The 18,919-nt window shown below is 57.9% G+C and overlaps 1 protein-coding gene across 1 annotated transcript in view; it reads right to left on the bottom strand.

The window, feature by feature from the left end:
• The window catches only part of Ackr2 (atypical chemokine receptor 2), a 14,525-nt gene extending 5,461 nt beyond the window's left edge, over positions 1-9,064 (bottom strand). The window contains exon 1 of the mRNA XM_023700675.1: positions 8,982-9,064. The gene's annotated coding sequence lies outside the window, so the exon portion shown is untranslated. The remainder of the gene's footprint in view (positions 1-8,981) is intronic.
• Between the last annotated feature and the right edge of the window lie 9,855 nt (positions 9,065-18,919).

The raw sequence follows: 18,919 nt of genomic DNA, 5'->3' as shown, positions 1-18,919 counted from the left end.
GTTGCGTTTTGCACTCTTTGATTCAGGCGAAGCTGATCCTTCTGATACGCTCAGTGCTCATTTGTACTTCTTCAGGTGGGGGGTTGTTTTGTAAGAAGTCCTATAGGTATGGATTTTTTCTTTTTTCATGTAGCTTGCCAGGAGTGTTTTGTTTTGTTGTGGTTTTTTGGCAGAACCAGGGATTGAACTCAGGCCTTTGTGCTTGCCAAGCAAACGGTTATTCCACCAAGCCATCTGCCATCTCCCCTGCCCCATTTGACTCTTTAGAAATGCTGGTAGTAGGGTTTTGGAAGGACTACGGGCTCTGGGCTTCCTCTGGCCCCCTGAGTGCCCACAGCGCCCTGAGCTCACAGGCGTGGAAATTCCAGGGCTGCCAAGACAGCGCACCTGGGTCTTCCTACTCTGTGAGCTCTGCTCCCCCCAGGCTCCCAGCAGATGGCATCCGGAGCAGATGCTGGGGAGCTCACCTGCGCACTTTGTCCTAGCCCCAGGGCTCTGTGAGAGCTGCTCCATGCAGGACCCTGCTCCGGAGCCGGGCCTGGGCCTCCTTCGAGGCTCCTGCACTGTCCTCCCGGGGTGGGGGATGCCCTGGCCTGGACCCATCTCCCTTCTGGCAGCAGCAGGGCCCCCATGGCTGGTGCTGGGGGTCTGGGAGCGGCTGGTGCAAGGCCCACTTCTGCACTGACCGGGGCCTAGTGGACCTCAACAATTCCACAGCAGCCCTTCTGAACTGCTGGCGTGGCCTTGATATTGACCTTATTTCTCAAATCCCTGATGTTTGCTTCAGTAAACAACTGAGGCTGATAAGCGCTTAAAACACCTGGGGTCAGGGTCAGCCAGACAGCCGGCCCAGCGCTGTAGAAGGTCTCCCCTTGCAACACTGTCCCTTTCTCACACAAATTCCAACCTGCTGATGTGTCACCAGGAATGGGACAAGTCTTCTGCCTCTGAGACAACCCTCCCTTCCCTCCCCTCCATCAGCACTGCCAGGGATGACACAGCACCCAGCACCCACAGACACCCTCGTGTCCACCATAAGGCCTCAGCAGCCAGGGAAGGGGTTGGGAGCCCCCTCTGCCCAGGCTCCCAGAAGTCCTTGGCCAAGTGGCATCTGACGAGTGTCTTCAGATTTCCTGGTCTAGTACCTTAGCTTTGCCCTGCCCCATCCAGTAGGTACCAAAGGGGACACAGGTTGTGGTCAGGGGTCAAGGTCATGGCGAGGGGTGAAAGCTGTACCCTGGCAGAGCTTTGCTGAGCCCACCCACTGCACCCTCACCCCAGCCCAGGGACTGTGACAGCCCACACAGCAAGAGGGACCTCGCAGGTGCAAACAGGTAAGGGCCTGAAGTGGGGTCTGTCCTGGATGTCCTCGGACTTTTTGTGAAAGGGAGATGGGGTGTCAGGAGCTTAGGAGAGGAGATAACGGAGGAGCAGACGGTCAGTGTGACGCAGTGACCGTGCCGCACGGCTAGCAGCCTGAGAAAGGTGTCCTAAGCCTGTACAGGGAATGCGGCCCACAGCACACATGTGCTGCTTAAAGCCACGCCAGGTGCCGGCCACAGCGCCCCGGCACTGTTGGAAGTTCTTACGCTGCTGAGATTTCAGTCTCCACTCGCAGGCAGTGACACTGATGGCATCTCCTTCCTCTTCCTGCTGGGGCAGACCGGGGGCAGCAGCCACGCACCACCCCCAAAGCCCACAAGAGCCTGGCCCCACCTGCACTTTGGGCCTCTGCCTGCAGCCCACACCGCCCCATCTGCACCTTTCTGCTTGTCCTCTTTCTTTCCGTATTCTCACTGTCCGAGTCCCTGGCTTCTCCTGCAGCACCTAGAGAAGGACAAGTGGGCAGCAGCCACTCCCACCTGAGCGTAAGCGAGCAGCCAGTGAGGTGCCCCCGTGAAGTCCTGCACGAAAGCTTTGGGGGACTCGGAGACTCCCACAGGAGCTGCAGAGGAGACTTGGAGGGAGGGGGGTGTCAGGGGAGGCCCACAGGGCATTGAGTGAAGAAGGGGACCCCTGCAGAGCTCTAGGTGGGATCAGGGGTTTTGATGGTCCTGGGGGCGCTGGCCTCAGCCTATGACTAAAGGGATCATCCAGGCCTCCCCTCCCCTCCTCTCTGCAAAGGGTGCCATTGGAGCAACCAGGGGGAGTCAGGGCCACAGGCCTCAGGCAAGAAGGTGGCTGTGTGGGCTGACGCTCGGGCGGGCATGCGGGCTCACTCGAACCTCACTGCTGCCCCCGGGCACCATACTCTCAGGATCTTCATCTCTTAGAGGGGAAACTGAGGCTTCACAAGGTGATGTCCAGATTGGCACCTAGGCCCAGCATGGGGTGGCCTTCCCCAGGACCCCTTGTTTCTGGAAGAAGAGGCTCTGAGCAGGCAGGGAAGGGTCGTGTGCCCCGGGGACAGCTCACGAGTGCTTGTGGGCCAGCCAGCTCCGCACTGGGGACACTGGGATGTGGATACCAGGACAAATGCCACAGCGCCCCCCACCCTGCCCACCTGCCCAGAGCAGCCCTGACCAGGGTGCCAGGGGCCTGGCCCAGCCCTTTCAGCCCCCACCCTCACCTTCCATGTCCAGTCCACCCTCACCCCTCCTAGCTGAGAGCTTTGAAGTTCAGGATCACATGTCGGTCCCTCCTGGGCACTGACCAGGTCCCCGTACTGTTTGTTGCACAGTGAGTAAGAGATGAGACTGATCAAATAAACAAGGTCAAAGCTGACCTCACTCGGCAGCCACCCCAGCATTTGGACTGAACATCAGGAGACCTGTCCAAGGTCACATCCAGCAGACAGAACCTTGGCTGCAGGAGTGGAGCCTGGAGATCACCCTCCCCTCCCTGCCACGGCCCAGTGCACACAGCAATCAATCCCCTGCCCACCTCCTGGACACAGAGCCACCTGCCTCCCCTGGTGCTGCTGGGTCCCCAGCACAGCCCAGGGCTGGCCTCAGAGAGCCACCAACAAGGGCTGCAGCGGCCTCCTCCCTCCTGCCCTTCCCTCCCACCCAGTCTTTTGGATGCCATGGAGCTGAGCTGGCCCTTCTATTCCCCAGCTGGGATAGCTCAGCCCCCGCAGCTTGGAGCTTGTGCCCAGGCAGCATGACCCAGCCCAGGGTCCTCTGTCCTGTTTCCACATGAGCCATGTCGTGTCCTGTGTCACAGGAGGTGGACCCGTGACCGCCCCCACCAGGAGACTCCAGTTGTTCTCTGGAGTCTAGAGTGTGAGCACCACCTGGGACAGCCCTTGGGGTCGCCTGCCCAGCCTCCTGTGGCTGGAACACGAGACCTTCAGAGTCGCAGTCTGACCACAGCATCTGGCCTGGAGCTTCGAAAGGAGAAATCCTGACCTAGTGCAGCCATGCTGTTCCCCGCCACTGAACTCAGCTAAATCATGGGATTTGTCATCAAATTGAAACTAACAGCTCTGCTCCCCACGAGACCACCGTGCCAGATCCTTCAGCTATGCTTAGCTTACTTTTTGGGGTTTTTAGAATGTATTTAATACAGGGCCTATGGGGTCTCACTACACAGATTGGACTCCTAGTGATCCTCCTGTTTTCAGCCTCCCAATGCTGGGATTACTGGTACACGCCACCACGCTCAGTCTCAATCGCCATCTCAGTGCACCCTGGGTGTAGGGCCAGCATGGCATACCAGGGATGGAACCCTGGTCCCTGCATCTGCCCAAGCAGGCGCTTTAGTCTGCTGAGACGTCTGGCCTGCTCTTCGCTTAGTTTTCTGATAACTCCCATTTGCCACCCTACACAATGGACACACTTTCTAACATCAGAGCCTCAGACTTCAGAGTCTACCTCTCGGCTCCACAATCCTTAAACAAGGCTTCTCCTCTTCCCCTGAGCTCCTGGCGACTGCTGACTCAATTTCCCCGAAATACTTGGACGTAAGCAGCCAAAGCCCTCCCACCTAGGGAGCAGGTAACAGAGCTGGGACTCTGCGCTTGTTCTCCAGGGCCTGGGTCCTCCAGGGCCTGGGAGAACAGCAGACTGAGGTCTAACTCTCCACATTTCTGCAGCACTTACGGCACACAGGCTGTGCCCACAGAATGCCACCTGCGCTCATCTATTCCATCCTGCAGCAGGAGCAGTCAGGGTCACTATCTCCACGTCACACAAGAGCACATCGAGACAGGACTGAAGACCTGGGCCGGATTGCACAGCGAGTAAAACTGGGACCCAAGCCCGGGCCAAGGGTCCACTCCAACTCCTGAGAAAGCAAGGGCTAGGGCCAGGGATGGAGAAGGAACAATGCAAGATCCCGCAGGTGTGGGATTGTGACAGGAGATCACAGGCCAAAGTCAAAGTGTTGAGCCAGGGCAGGCGCTCCCAAATGACCATCTTGGGTGGAGCCGCTGATACCTGCCTGCCTGTAGCCCCTGTAAGGAAGTGAGGCTGCACGGGGCGCTGGCCCTCCTGGGACAGGCTTCCTGTCTGTACAGCAAACCGCCCAGTGAGAGTTGTGTGCCTTGGGGGTCCCGCCAGGTTCACAAGAGCAAAGCAGCCCAGGAAGGAAGGAAGGAAGGAAGACAGTGTGCGGACTGACCCGTGCGACCTTCAGGCCAGCCGTGCACACCCACGCTGCTGTCAGCTCTGCTCTGTTGGAAGCTTGTGCTCCTCAACAGGACGCCCCGCTGTTCAGAGAGCATAACTCCAGGTGTGGGCGTCCTCCCTCAGCTCTGCGCATGGTAAGAACCCGAATGCTCCCAAGGCCCGCTTTACCATGAGAAACTGAAACTCAGTGAGCGAGAGAAATACTCCCAAGATGCACAGTAGGCACTGCCAGCGTTCACATCTGCAGATTCGTGGGAGCTCAGGGCAAAGTGCTCAGATAAACAAGCTGCGTCTGGGCCGGCGAGATAGCTCAGTGGGCCAAGCGCCTGCGTAGGAAGTTCAGGGACCCCGGTTCAATCCCCTGCACTACATGTTGTGCCGGCCCCACCCCTGTGCACACTGAACCGGAGACAGAGTCCAGGCATGGTGGTGTATGCCTGTAATCCTAGCACTGGGGAGGCTGCAAACAGGAGGATCACTATGCGTCCAACCCCATACAAAATACATTTAAAACAGACATTCCTGCAGTCATCAGTGTGACAGTTCTGTCCCTGGCTGTGTCGGGCTTATATGCGACTGGAGTTGACTCTAGGATGAGGGTAGGGTGTCAATGCCACCCAATGGGGCTAGCAGAGCTGACAGCAACAGAAACTGCCGAGCGGAGGGCCAGGGGCTACTGCTTCCCCCGGGCATGCAGGGACCGCGGGCCCCGGATGCGGCAGCCGTGGAAATCGTGTCCCTGAGGCTGGCTGCCCCTCCTCATGCCCTGGCCCCCAGGATGGGACAGGTGCCCCGTGCAGGCCCTGACGCCCCCACGCCCGTGCTGTGAGAGGGCTTGCCATACCTGGCAGCGAGGCCTTCCACTGACGAGCTTCCGCCCCGCACACCCTGAGCCGGCCTCGTGACCAAAGGCCCTCAGCTGCGGCTGCGCTGTTGGCGGGAATGCGAACGCCACCAAACGCAGGACGTCAGCACCGACCCCGCTGTTCCCCTTCTAGGAGTCTTCCTGAAGGAACTAAGACAGCATGTTGTGTGACGCACACTCTGGCTTCCAGCAGCACAGCTCCGACTCACTAAGTGGGTCCACCAGCAGGAGACTGGATAAGGAAGCGTGGCCCTGACACACGACGGAGTCTGGCTGCCCCATAGAGAAGGACAAGTGCGAGTCACACGCAGGCCACGCTGTGAGTGGAACAACTCAGACACACAAGCTGAAATATCCATTGCCTCTCTGATATGAGAGCAGGCTACAGATACACTAGAGCGAAGTGAAAGACAGACGATAGGAAACAGGGAGCTTTTGTGAAAGGGAAGCAGAAGGGTGGAGGGAGGGGAGCAGAAAGAGAAAAAGTTGCGATTGTTCTGTCCACGTGTCAACTCCCTATGAACAATGTGGTCCTTACGTCCAGCAAACACACGCTAATCAAAATTAGATTTTCAAATTGTGTCAAAAGAAAATGATTCTCAGCACAAAATGGTCTCACACGCCCCAGTGTTCCGGCTAACCGAGAGGCACAGGACACCGTCGAAGGCACAAGCAGCTCCTCCCCGGTGGGCTGACACTTCACCTGGCCCAAAGAGGTGCAAGATGTGACCCTCGTGTCGGGGTGACAAGCCTTTGGGAGGCCCAAGCCACACAGTGGCCTGCAGCTTCTGTCTGCGGCTTTAGATGCCGCAAGGGCCCAGGAGGGGCAACGGGGAGTAGAGCCCCGCGCCCCGACTCACCCTCTCCCGTGGCCTGCCCCCTTCTCTCACCTGGACTGTGATTCCAGTCCAGGGAACTTGCCACTTTTCCTCCTGACCCTGTGCTCCTGTCTGCGGAAGCTCTTCCCTGTGTCCCTCAGTGCTGATGACCTGTCACCACCTGTGTCACCGCCACCATCCGGCCTTGGGCTCTCAGTTCCCTCTGGAAAATGGCACTGGCCCAGGCCTGCCCGGACCTCAGGGCCCAAGGGCACCCAGCCAACCAGTCCCACCACTGCGGGCTCTGGGCCGTGGCAGGGAGCACTGTCTTATTTCTTAAATATTTTTCCTGATTAAAAATGAAACATTTTCAATGCAAGACCTGGAGATATATGGGAAACAGAAAAGGCTAAGAAGGGGCCTGGCCCTAGCTCAGTTCTTTAAGCGGCTGCTTAGGCAAAGCTGTCAGCCTCAGGTTGCTGTAGTTCAATCCCCACAATACTCCGGCCAGCCAAACCACCCCTGAGGGCATTCGGAGCAAAAAATAAAAAATAAATAAAAAGTCCTTAGAAGAGGCTGAGAGTCCCCAGGGTGGCTCTAGGCGCTGCGGTCTTCCTGCAGGGCCAGGGTCTGCGCCCTGTTCCCGCGGCTCTGTGCCCTTCCAGCAGCCCGAGGTCACTGAGGTCCCTGCGAGGCCTCCCTCCCCAGCCCCGGGAGCCCATGCTCTGCACTGCTTCCTGGCTCTTATCGGGGACCAGGATGTTTGCAGCCTCGCTGGTGCCTCCTCCCAGAGCCGGTTTCTGGGAGTGCGGACAAAGCGCCTGGCACTTGCAGAGCCACTGCCACCCGAGAGGAGTGATGTTTTGTCTTTCCTCTGCTGTTTTCCACCTTTTGCTGTCCCTGCTGTGCCACCACTGGGACTCCCTGGGCTTGGATTTCAGCAGGATGCCAGGTTCAAAACCGCATGCCTTGCCACCCTGGGAGCAGGGAAATGCAGGCAGGGTATGATCCACCCACTTTTTCTGGGTTTGCACTACTAGGAGTTGAGCCTACGTCCCTCAGTGGAGCTGTGGCCCCAGCTCATACTTATTTTTTAGAGACAGGGTCATGCTGTATTCCCAGGCAAGGCTTGAACTTGCGATCCTGCTGCCTCAGCTTCCCTACAATCACAGGTGTGCACCCTCACACCCAGCCAATGCACGTCTCAGGGCTGAGGGACCCTGCGCTGGTTATGGGGTAGACTGACTAAATGGCAGTGGAGGGCTGGGGTCAGGAGAGGGTTCCTCATGGGCAGAGGGGGGCCCTCATGGACGGAGGGGGGCCCTCTGAGGTGACATAGAGCCCCAGCACCTACTGGGTTTGTCAGCTCCAGAGCCACCCAAAGAGGGCAGCGTCCACAGGGCACCCTGCTCCAGGCGCTGGCCACCAAGTTGCTGGGGCAACTGCTTAAGGGGTCTGATGTCTGACCGCAGCTGCCCTGGCCAGAGACCCCTCAGCACCGCCCCTCCAGCCCTGCTGTGAACAGTAGCCACCTGCGCCTGTGCTCCCCACCTTGTGCCAGGCGGGGCTCGCTCAAGCCTTGCTCTTGGTGGGGAGCCCTCTCCTTGGACCCCACTTCCCACGCCCTGCCGGAGACCCCCTCCTGCGTGCAGAGCGCTGCTCTGGTCTCCTCTCGGGCTTGCTCTGCAATGGCCCTCTCCCGTGAGCCTCCTACCTCTGATGCTTCCTTTTCTGCTTCCTGGGAGGCGCCCCAACCCCTGCCCTGGTGCTTGGACCTGCCTGGGCAGCTGCAGGGGGCTGCGGTCTGCACACCGAGAGAAGCTGGCTGTCCTGCAGGGCCGTGGGCTGCGCCCCTGCCCTGTGCCTTGCCGTCTCAGGCCGCAGAGGGCTGTCTGCAGCTCATCCGCCTGGCTGCTGCCGGACAGGACCCCACCCCGTCCTGTCACATCCAGGCTACACCCACCTCTAACTCTCATCTGAGCCAGCGCGCTGTCACTGACTGGTCATGTGGGCTGCGGTTCCCTCCCTCCACCCCTCCCTCCTTGCCCACCAGGGCATCCTGCTGTCCTCTCCCTCCCAGGCCAGGGCCATCAGCATCTATCCTGCCCTGTGAATGCACACAGTGTGGGGCCCACAGCCCTCCCTGTGCTCCAGTGTGCGGTGCCCATCCTGGGGTCCAGGATCGAGGTGTTCCCTCCCTCTTCCCCAGCCTACTGCCCTTACCCTCCCCGACCTGTGACTTCCACCTGACTCCAGCAAACACCAGGGGGTGAGGATCCAGGTTCAGGGCCACAGAGACCTGGCTTTGAATCTGGCTCTGCATTTATTGCTGTGTAACTTAGAGATGCTGGCTTTACCTCCCTGGGCTCTGTCAGCATCTGTGTCGGGGATGGGACAGTGCCCCAGACCGGCATCAGAGGCCCCAGTGTCCCCAAGAGGTGGACGTGGTCTGAGGTGTTTGCCTTTCTCTGGGCTCACTGAGCAGAACCCCGGCTGTGGCAGGTCCTTGTGGACTAGATGGGGTGGGCACGGCCCGCAGTGAGTGTCCAGGCCTCACAGGCTGGTGCTCCTCACACCCTCTACAGAGAAAGAGCCACAGACCCAGTTCCCTGCCCAGAAGCAGCTAAACTCCAGGATTGGAGCCCAGCTTCCTTCCCTTACCTTTTTCTTCTTTATGTTAAAATTATTTTTAGACTCATAAGAAGAATGCCCAGGATCCCCATGTACCTGTCAGCCGGCTTCCCTGCCACTCGCGTCTGGTGCAATCTCGGTGGCAGATGCAGACTGGGAATGGCGCTGCTGGGCCTCTCATGCACTGCACAAGAGCTGGGGCTCAGCCCCGTGGCGGCGTTCAGCGACAGGGCCTTCAAGTCCGTGCGTGCAAGGTGCTGGCCCTTGGGACTGTGCCCTGCAGGGATCAGACCCCCAGAATGGCCTCTATAAAAGGGAGAGCTACTGGCTCTCCGCCCCCCACTTCCTGTCTATAAGACCTCTCCCACCCCTGCAACACCCCACCACAGGCCCCTCCCAGAGCTCCGCAGATCCGGGCACCGTGCTCTCGAGCCCCAGAACTGAGAGCCCAGTCAACCTCCCACCAGTGCCGTTTCCGGCCCAGGATGGGGACCAGAACCCCACAGCTCTGGGCAGAGGCACCTCAGCCTCCTCGTTCCCGGACAGCTCCCCAGCCGTGCTGGCTTTCGCGGCCTTGATGGCTTCCACAAGTCTGTAGACCGCCCCCAGGTCCCAGCTTCTTGGACCTTGGGTCAAGGGGCCGCACCCGGCCAGGACACCCCACGGCCCCTCTGCACACAGCATCCAAGCTTCGGGACCCCAGGCTGCCCCTTTGGCAGCTAAGTGATATCCATCACTGGGGTCAGAGGTCTTGCCCAGGTTTCTTGCTGTGACATTATTTACCCCTCCATAATTAGCAGGAATCCTGAGGACAGATAACTGGAGACAGCCAGCTTCCGATGTCTTGCCCTATTTTTGCTTCCTAATTTTGGTGTCCACTGATGGCATTTTCTGTGTGGAATTTGCCAAATGATGATTTTTCTCTTTCCTTCATTCTTTCTACATTAGTTGAAACCTTACTATTGGAAAGAAGTGGTCTCTCTTTCTCTCTCTCCTCTCTATCCAATGGACTCATAAGTATTTATCGAATTCCATTTCTATCCTTATTTATCTTGCCAGTAAAGTCTCATCCTCTCTTCAAATATCTCGACATCCACTTCCTGCTGAGCTGGCTTCTCTAATGAGATGTGGCCAGAGGTTGTCACCTGCCCTCCAGGTCACATCCTGAGTGAGGGCCTCAAGCCCTTGGCTGGATAGCCAGGGATCCCTGTGACACACTGAGGCATCTTCCTGGCCAGACCTGGCTTTCCTGGAAGGGCAGGCTGCAGCCGGAAGTGCGTCACTGCCCCAGACCAGGAGATCCAGCAGGTGCTGAGCAGGCCAGGTGGCCTGAGGTCTTCCACCGCTGTGGGGTCAGCTACTCTTCCTCTGCAGGTCTGGCCTTGCACCCTCTCCAGCCCCTGCCCAGATTCCTTTAAAATGTGCGGAGGAAGTCCCCTTCACCCAGGGGATGGTCACCAGCTTCTCCACAAGCCCCAGGGCAGCCAGAGCAGCACGCAGCAGCCAGATTCCAGTCACGAAATGCCTGGCAGCGCGTGCAGCCAGAGGAGGCTGGGGTGCAGCTCTTGCTCTGAGGTCGGGGTCTGCTGCCACCCCAGGTGGGGTGGACCCAGGCTCGAAGCTGGGCAGTTGGCATTCTGGGCTCTCCCATGGCCTGTCGGGGAACCAACAGCTCACTGTCCTGTGTCCTCCTCGGCGTGCTTCCACCCCCACACAGGGGACACACCTGCTGTGCTGGTGAAGAGCGGCGCTGCCTGGCCTCCGCAGTGCAGGCCTTCGTCCCCACAGGCCTTGCCTGGCTCCCTGGGCCCCGCTGCAGCCCTGACCCTCTCCTGGTCCCCTGGTCCCCCAAGTCTTTAGACAATTTTTTTTTTTTTTTTTTTTTTTTTTTGGTTGGAACCAGGGATTGAACTCAGACCCTTGAGCTTGCCAGGGAAGCGCTTATTCCACTGAGCCATCTCCCAGGCCCAAGACTACAATATTTTGGAGGTAAGTCTGTTCTCTGAAGCCTGCAAGCCTCACTGTCAGAGCCGCGTCCATCTGCAGAGAACCAGGTACTGTCCCCACACCCAGCAGGCACCCAGGAGACGCAGGCCCCAGGGGCCGCAGCTGACCAGGCCATGGCCACCCCCACAGCGATGGGAGCCCAGCTTGGCCCTGACCCTCTCTGCCTCCCCCCGTCCCTCCATTTCTCCCCCTTCTGGGCCAAGCTCACTCCCTTCCAGCTGTGTCCCAAAGTTGCATTCGTGCCCCACAGACCTGCCCTCCCCTGGGAGCTGGGTTGGCACGAGTTTACTCACTGTGATGTGATGCAGGACCAGACCCTCAGACAAGCCTCTTCCTGTCGCCCGCTGAGGGCACAAGAGGAAGCAAGCTGCTCATCTCACCTCTTCTATTTCCTCTTTCTGTGCCCACCGCCACCCGGCGCCCTCCATGGCCACCCAGCGCCCACCCCCACCCGGCGCCCTCCCTGGCCACCCGGCCTGCACTGTGGCCCCTCAGAGCACTGGGGCCTGGGAGGGGCTGCCCCCTGGGGACAGGGTCACCTTATCCGCAGTGTCCAGCCTCTCAGCTCTTCTCAAATCAGCGCACACACTCGTGTACTACGCACCTGCGCCGGCGCGGAGCAGCTCTCAGGACCTCCCACCTGTACACGGCATTGCAGAGAACCAGAGAAGGACAGAAAGCCGCCTGCCCAGGGCACAGTGACTTGAGCCCTGTGGCCCAGGGGACTCCCACCCAGCGGTCTCTACCTGCCTGGTGTCTCTCAAACCGGGCATCCTTCGTGTCTGCTTCATTTAACCCTGCTCCCTTCTGCTTCTGGCCCTCCCAACTGAGATGGGTTCTGCTCCTAGCACAACAATCACACTTTGCCCATCTGAGGACCGCAGGGTGCAGCCCCACCAGTGCCTCAGTGAGACAAACACTCCAAGATTCATCAGAGGAGCCAGGTCGGGGGCACCTACCTGTAATCCAAGCACTTGGGAGGCTGAGGCAGGAGGATCGCCACAAGTTCAAAGCCAGCCTCAGCTATGTAGTGAGACCCTACTGCAGACAGGTCTTGGTGATTTTTGCATACAAAGTCTCTACCACCACCAGTCTGGGCAGCAGCACGGAGCTGCACAAAGGGTGACATCCTGTTGAGACATTGGGAATTGGCCCCTGGGGGCCGCTTGCCTGGGCTTCTGCAAACTGCTGACTGGAAGCGGACACCCAGCCAGCCTGAGGTCAGGGGTGGCAAAGAGCAGTCACTGGGCCTGCGCATGGGTGGGTGGCAGGCAGCTGCAAGAGCCAGTTTCATTTTCCTGGAACTACTTTCTCTTAATTTGGGGGGTAGGGGAGTTGAGATGGGCTGCCCTGTGTAACTCAGGCTGGCCTCAAATCTTGGCGACTGTCCTACTGCGGCCTCCTCAAATGCTGGGGTGACAGGAGTGCGTCACCAAGCCTAGCATCTTAAGCACCTTCTGGTCTCCAGCAACTGAAGAACTGAGACCCGAGGCCTTGCCTGACTGCCCTTCACCCTCCATCCCACCGGTCCAGGTCCCACCCAGCCAGCCTGAGCCTGGGCTGGAAGCTGGCTTCAGTGATCAGACACCTTCATCTGTCCCACCCTCCACGCACCCCACTTTGCCACAAGGAAAATCCAGCACAGAGAGATTAGTGATTCTGAGCCGCAGCCCAGGACTCTGGCCTCCACCCACTTACTCAGTTAATGGCCCCTCTCTTCCGAATCCAGATGTTTCCCCTTTGCAAAAACAACTCTGTAGCTTTATGAAATAAGTTGTTTTTATTATGGCCCTTCGTAGACATATCCTCCAGCCCTCAGACAGCGCTCGGACTCCCACCGGGCCACCATCCAGCGGCGGCGATGGCGACTCAGGGGCAGCCAGTCTTCCCAGGATCCCCCGATGTCAGACCTCATGTCACTGAATCTGTAACTATTTGGGGAAATGCTTTTAAATCATAAAGGCTTTGGGCCGGGGGTATTCCAGGGCTTGCCTGACATGCACGAAGCCATGGGCTTCATCTCCACCCAGCACACAAAACAAATGGACGTAAAACCAAAGACAACTGCCACTGTCCTATCTACAAAAGGAAACACTAACTCCTTACTGTCACCCAATAACCAGTGATACACACACAGATGTCATCCTTTTACATTTTGTCTGAATCAGGGTCCACATGCAACGAGTGTTTGGTTCCACATGAGAGCGGGGGGTCGCAGTGAGGTGTCTGCCCATAGATCCACATTGCATACCAGCAGACCTATGCACAGACCTGGCCAGGACCTTGGGTTCCCTCTCCAAACAGGATGCTGAAAAATATCAAGTAAAATATTGTAAGCCGGGCCGGGGAGATAGCTCAGTAGAATAAGTGCTTACCTGGCAAGCTCTGGGTCCCAAGTTCAATCCCCAGTACCGCAAAAAAAAAAAAAAAATTACAAGCCAACTAAGCTCAAAGCTGGAAGAGCACAAGCAACAAGCAACAGTGAACAGGCTACCACGGAGGCCCAAACAGCAGGACCAAGGGACACACTGTCAATCTTCCCGACAGTTCAGGTGGATTACAAGGGGATCGAGTTGAATGGAAAAAGCAAATCCAAAAGGTTAGATATTTTTCAAAGTACGTAGACTGCAAAAGGCTAAAGACTCCATTATATGGCCTGTGAGATGACAACAGTACACAGGTTGGAAGCAGACTAGTGCATGGCAGGGTCTGGGGAAGGGGGAGAGGCAATATCTGACTGTAAAAAGACAGCGTGTCGCCCACACCTGTGATCCCAGCATCCCAGGCGGCTGAGGCAGGAAGATTTCAAGTTCCAACCCAGCCTGGTGACTTAGCTACTCAGTGAGACCCTGTCTCAAAATAAATTTAAAGATGGGCTATAGCTCCATGCGAAGGGCCCGGGTTGAACCCCTGTAACGGGGTGGGGGGACAGACAGCACGGGTGGGTGACGAGCTGAGCTGTGACTTCACTGTGGGGGCTACACGATTCAGCCTTGGGGACAGAGTCGCATGGTGAAACACACACACACACACACACACACACACACACACACGTTCTTAGGTGAAACCTGGAAGCCAAGACCCAGGTCGTCTTGGTGTCGGGACCCTGACTATGACACTGCACCACAGCTGAGCAGATGGTACCACCGGAGGATCAGGGAGCAAAGCTCCCCGTGAGCTCTCTGTCACTCCTTACGAACACGTATGAGAAAGGTTTGTACTAACATTGTTTAGACAAGATTATCACGTCTGCAACCTGCGCTCTGACTATCCTGCGCTATGAAGACAGCAATATGCAATGTATGAATTATTATAACTGCCCTGCTAGCCTGTTTTGACATGGTTTCGCTGCTATTTTATCTTTTTTTCTCGTTAAAATAAATAATTTTTTTTAAAAATGTATGGGCAATATTCTGAAACGAAAAGCTAAAAATTTATTCTGAAATGGTTACCAATATACTGTAGGCATTTGTGACACAGTAACACACACACCTCCATGAACCTGCTTCTAAAGCTCTGCCCGTGGATCTTTTGGTGGCAGCCCACGGCTCTTTTGGTGGCAGCCCGTGGATCTTTTGGTGGCACAACAGGGCTTGTCTTCGTCTTTGCCAATGCCAAAGGAGAACACCAAGAGCCGGGCCAAAGCTATGACAACAGAATTTATTACTCACAGAATAAATTACTCTATTTATTATTATTTATTCAACAGTCTAAATTACTCAATTTATTACTTCTGAGCTGCGAAGTCTCAGGAGGACCCACTTCCTGGTCATAGATAAAAGCTTGTGAACTCATGAGCTGGAAGGGACGAGGGATCCCTGTGGGGTCTCCCTCGAGGCGCTAATGCCATTCCTAGGGGCCCCACCCTCAAGCTCTAATAACCTCCTGAAGGCTCTGCCTCCAAACGCTATCAGATTAGGGATAAGGGTTAGAAGATGCAAGGCGGAAGGTCACAGTTGGTCCAGAGCGGTGCTGAGCTAAGGGACACCTCAGGAATCCTGCAGCAAGTTCAAGCCTATTATAATATTATTGTGTTTTGTTGCCCATGGTCAGAGCAGAAGAAATTAACTTTAAGAGTTAAAGGAAATAAAAATATAAATAGTGCAAGTGCTGAGATCCCCCTGAATTACATCATGAACCCCAAGTTCAGACCCCCTACCTTGTTTAAGATGACAACTTTCCCTCCTGCCCATGCCCCCGCCTGGCACAGAAGCAACCAAATGACATCCTCTGGGAAGCGTCCGGCGGAAGGTGCTGGGGGGCCACCCGAGTGTGGACACGTATGGCCGGTGACCCAGGGGTGGCCCATGTGAACAGATGCTACCAGGAACCAGGTGGTGCCCTGTTCCAGTAGGCCTGAGCATTGGCCAGGTTCTTGGAAGCGACGCAATTCTGGGAAAGGGCGGCTTCACTTTGCCTACAGATTTAGTTTCCAACGTCCTGTAAAATGGGATTTAGAAACAGAAAACAACCTGTCCTACAGCAATGTGATCCTGTTTCTCAGACATCTGAGCCCATGGCTGGCTGTGGGTACTGGGGAGGCCTGGAGACCCTGCTGGCCCGGCCTCAGCAGCAGGGCCCCGCGGCCCTCAGCCCCTCCCCGTGAGTGCACGTCCCTCTGTCCCACCCGCAGTGCTATGCAGACACCATGCCTGGACCACAAGTCCTGCTCCACTTGCCCCATGCAACAAGCTGGAAGTTTCAGAAGATTCGGTTTCCAACACCCCTCAACCAATGCCTGAGGCTCACAGGAGCCAGTGCCTGCCTCTGCCACCCGCGGTGGAACGCTCTGAGGTGTGTGCTCCATGCCAGCTCCTGAGTCTCTCTAAGGAGACTTAGGGCCACCACCACCCACAGGGTAAGTGCCTGAGAATGAGTCTGCTCCTGGCCACCGTCTCTCCCCTGCACCTCCCCAGCCTCCTGCCCGTGTCTCCCCGTTCACCCAGGAAAAGTATTAGTGGACTCATATGATGTTGCCAGTATCTGGCTTTGTTTTGAAGCATAAAAATGGCCAGTGTCATATAGCTCAGCCTGAAGTTTAGGCTCCAATCCCCACCTCATGCCCGCCCCAGGAAGACGTGTGCTGGGGCAGCAACGCACACACCCTTCACAGCTCGCCCTCGCACCCGACCTGGGGCCAGCCACACTTGGCTGGGGCCACTTCGTGGGCAGAAACTGCTGCACCACAAGGCACTGAGCTCCCAGCCCTGCCCCCTCCTGCTGCACGGTGCCCTGGCTCCCTGCAGGGACTGCTCTAAGAGCTGGCCACCCTGTGTGACACAAGATCAGGAAACAGGAGCGACAGGAGGTGCTGTACTGGAGCCAGGACAGAATGTTTGACCAGGTCTGGCAGCATGGTCTGGTCCCCCCTCCAGATCTCAGGGAGGTCTCGGGAGGCCGAGAGCTCTGGATACACCCAAGGCTCGGGCACACGCAGAACGGGGACACAGGCACAGCACTTTCCTTCTCCCACAGCCACCCAGCGAGACTCATCGTCCCCCATGGCCCAGAGGGCAGGACAGCACCTGGCTCGAGGCAAGAAAAGAGGGCACAGGGAGGAGTGCCCAGCTCCGCTTCCCCCTGTGTGGACAGCTTTGCCATGGCTCACGGAAGGAGGGGACGCACTCTGTGGCACTCACACGTGCGCACACACGCACACACACCTGTGACACGGTCACCAAATCACAACTAGCCTGACCACCAGAATGCACTCGGATGTTTTCTATCGTGACTTCACATTTTTAGATGCTATCTGTGCCTCACTGATTGCACAGCCAGCTCCTGGGTGGCGACCTGAGGCTTCCAATACTGCCCTGAGCATCTCAGACATCAGGGCTGTGGTGGCTTCTGGGCTTTCTCTGCACACGGGGTGCTGCAGTCGGTCTCCAGGTGCCCTTCAGGGTCTGCAGGAGGCTGTGCTGAGCTGGAGGAGCTGGAGAACTCCCCAAGGTGAAGGTTTGCAGCTCCCACTGCAGCAGCTCAAGCCGGCCTTTGCCACGCCTGCCACGCCTCGCCACGACTGTCCCTGGTAGTACGGATCACGTGTGAGTACTTCCTCCAATCCACTATGGCTTGTAATACTCACTCCGTGGAGCCGATCTCATGGATCACAAGCCCCATGGTCCTTCCCCGTGCAGAACACAATAAAAGCTGACTAGGAGAACACCGCGTTTGCTCCAGCGGCCTTCCAGCCAGCAGCCTCTTCCCTGACTTACCCCTGTCACAAGAACAGGACTAGCCTCCCCCAGGCTGCATAGTCCCGACCCCAGGGAGGCCCTTCTGTCAGCCCTTGGAGGACATTCAGCCACAGCGCTGTGACTCACAGCACACTGACTTGCTGAGTCTTCACACAGTCACCCCCTTCCACAGATGAGAAACTGAGGCAGAGAGCTCAAGAAGACGCGGCCCAGGTCCCAGGGCCTGGCAGGCTTTACTGTGCCCTGAAGTAGGCCTCGTCGGGTCGCTCCACTGCGTCTCCCGCAGAATCCTTCCCGGCCTCCTGGGCCGTGGGACGGGCCTGGCTCCCGGGCACCCACTCCCGCCCGCTCTCACCCAAAGGCATCACAAGCGCGCACCCGGCTGGGGGTGTGAAGGGAAGGCGCCTCCCATCCCTCCAGGGCCTCTGCCCGGGTCTGGGGAGCACCGCCCTGGAAGGACCGCCTGGGAGCACCTGCGGCACCTTGCCCCCCGGCAGCACCGAAGCAGCGCTCATTACCAGCTCACAGCGGCTTCCAGGACGGGACGGTCAAAGGCGGGAAGGCACACATCGTGTCTCTGGCTCACATGGGCTCCTGGCCACGCGTGCGGTGGGAATCAGACGTGTGGGCACGGTGGCCACCGGCCGAGCCGGGGCTCCCGTTGGGGCTCCAGGGGCAGCACGGTGGCCATCGGCCGGGCCGGGGCTCCCGTTGGGGCTCCAGGGGCAGCACGGTGGCCATCGGCCGGGCCGGGGCTCCCGTTGGGGCTCCAGGAGCCAGTGGGGGCCTGAAGCGCAGTGAAGGCACCCACAGAGGTGGCCGAGGACGCAGGAGCTGGCTGCCCCCGTCACCCCGAGGACAACGAGGGGCGGGCAGGACACAGGCAGGGAGATCGTGCCCCCTGTGTCAGAAGGTGGAAGGGAGGTGAACCGCATTTTCCGATCTCAGGCAGAGGCACGGCGGGAAAGGAGGCCTCACCCAGCCGCGGAGCCCGGGCCTCCACATCCCGGGCCCAGAGGTCCCGAGCTCAGACGAGAACAGGGCCACACCCCTCTCGTCAGCCACACACTCGATGGAAATCTGGCCTTCCCCTACTGGCACAATCCCGGTGGCTTTCTCATCGACAGAATCCCCAATGGTTTCATTTCATATCACTTTCATTACTGACCTCTACAAATATTTACTGCTTCCTGGAAACCGTATTTTTCTTTCCTTCTTTCTGCCTCACAACCACTGCTAGATCTTACATGTAGACACTAATAAACACTGGGCTGACAAGATAGCTCAGCGGACTAAGCACCTGCCTAGGCAAGCGAAGGCAGCCGGTTCGATCGCCACACCGCATGTGGCGCACGCCGAGCCGGCCACCGAGTCTAGGTTTGGTGGCACATGCCTGTGATCCCAGTGCTGGGAAGGCTGAAAACTGGAGGATCAGTACGATTTATAGAAAAGGGGGCTGCCCACTAGCTCGGGCGTTCAAGTGCCTGCTGACGCAAAGCCGTCAGGCTCAGGATGCTGTGATTCGACCCTCATCCTCAAGCCGGACCAGACCTGCCCTGAAGGCATCCTGAGCGCGCCACCCCCCATAAAACCCAGCACACATCATACCAGTTTTTTAAATCTTGGAAACTACATTTCACCAGCGGCAGCACTCTTGGCAACTTAGGGAGAAATAGGAACCACAAGTATTTTATTTCATCGAAAAATACGGCTCCGAGATGGGCCACGGGCCCACGGGACGCGGGGCGGGCGGGCGTGCGAGCCGAAGACCGGGCTCAGCCGGGACGCGGGGCGCCACCTGCTGCTCGCACCCGGCCGCAGAGGAGCCAC

Source organism: Octodon degus, unplaced genomic scaffold, assembly GCF_000260255.1.
Source record: "Octodon degus isolate 3935 unplaced genomic scaffold, OctDeg1.0 scaffold00126, whole genome shotgun sequence".
In the NCBI taxonomy this organism is placed as follows: Eukaryota; Metazoa; Chordata; class Mammalia; order Rodentia; family Octodontidae; genus Octodon; species Octodon degus.
The sequence above is the reverse complement of the archived record's forward strand: the minus strand, read 5'-3'. Positions and strand labels throughout refer to the sequence as shown.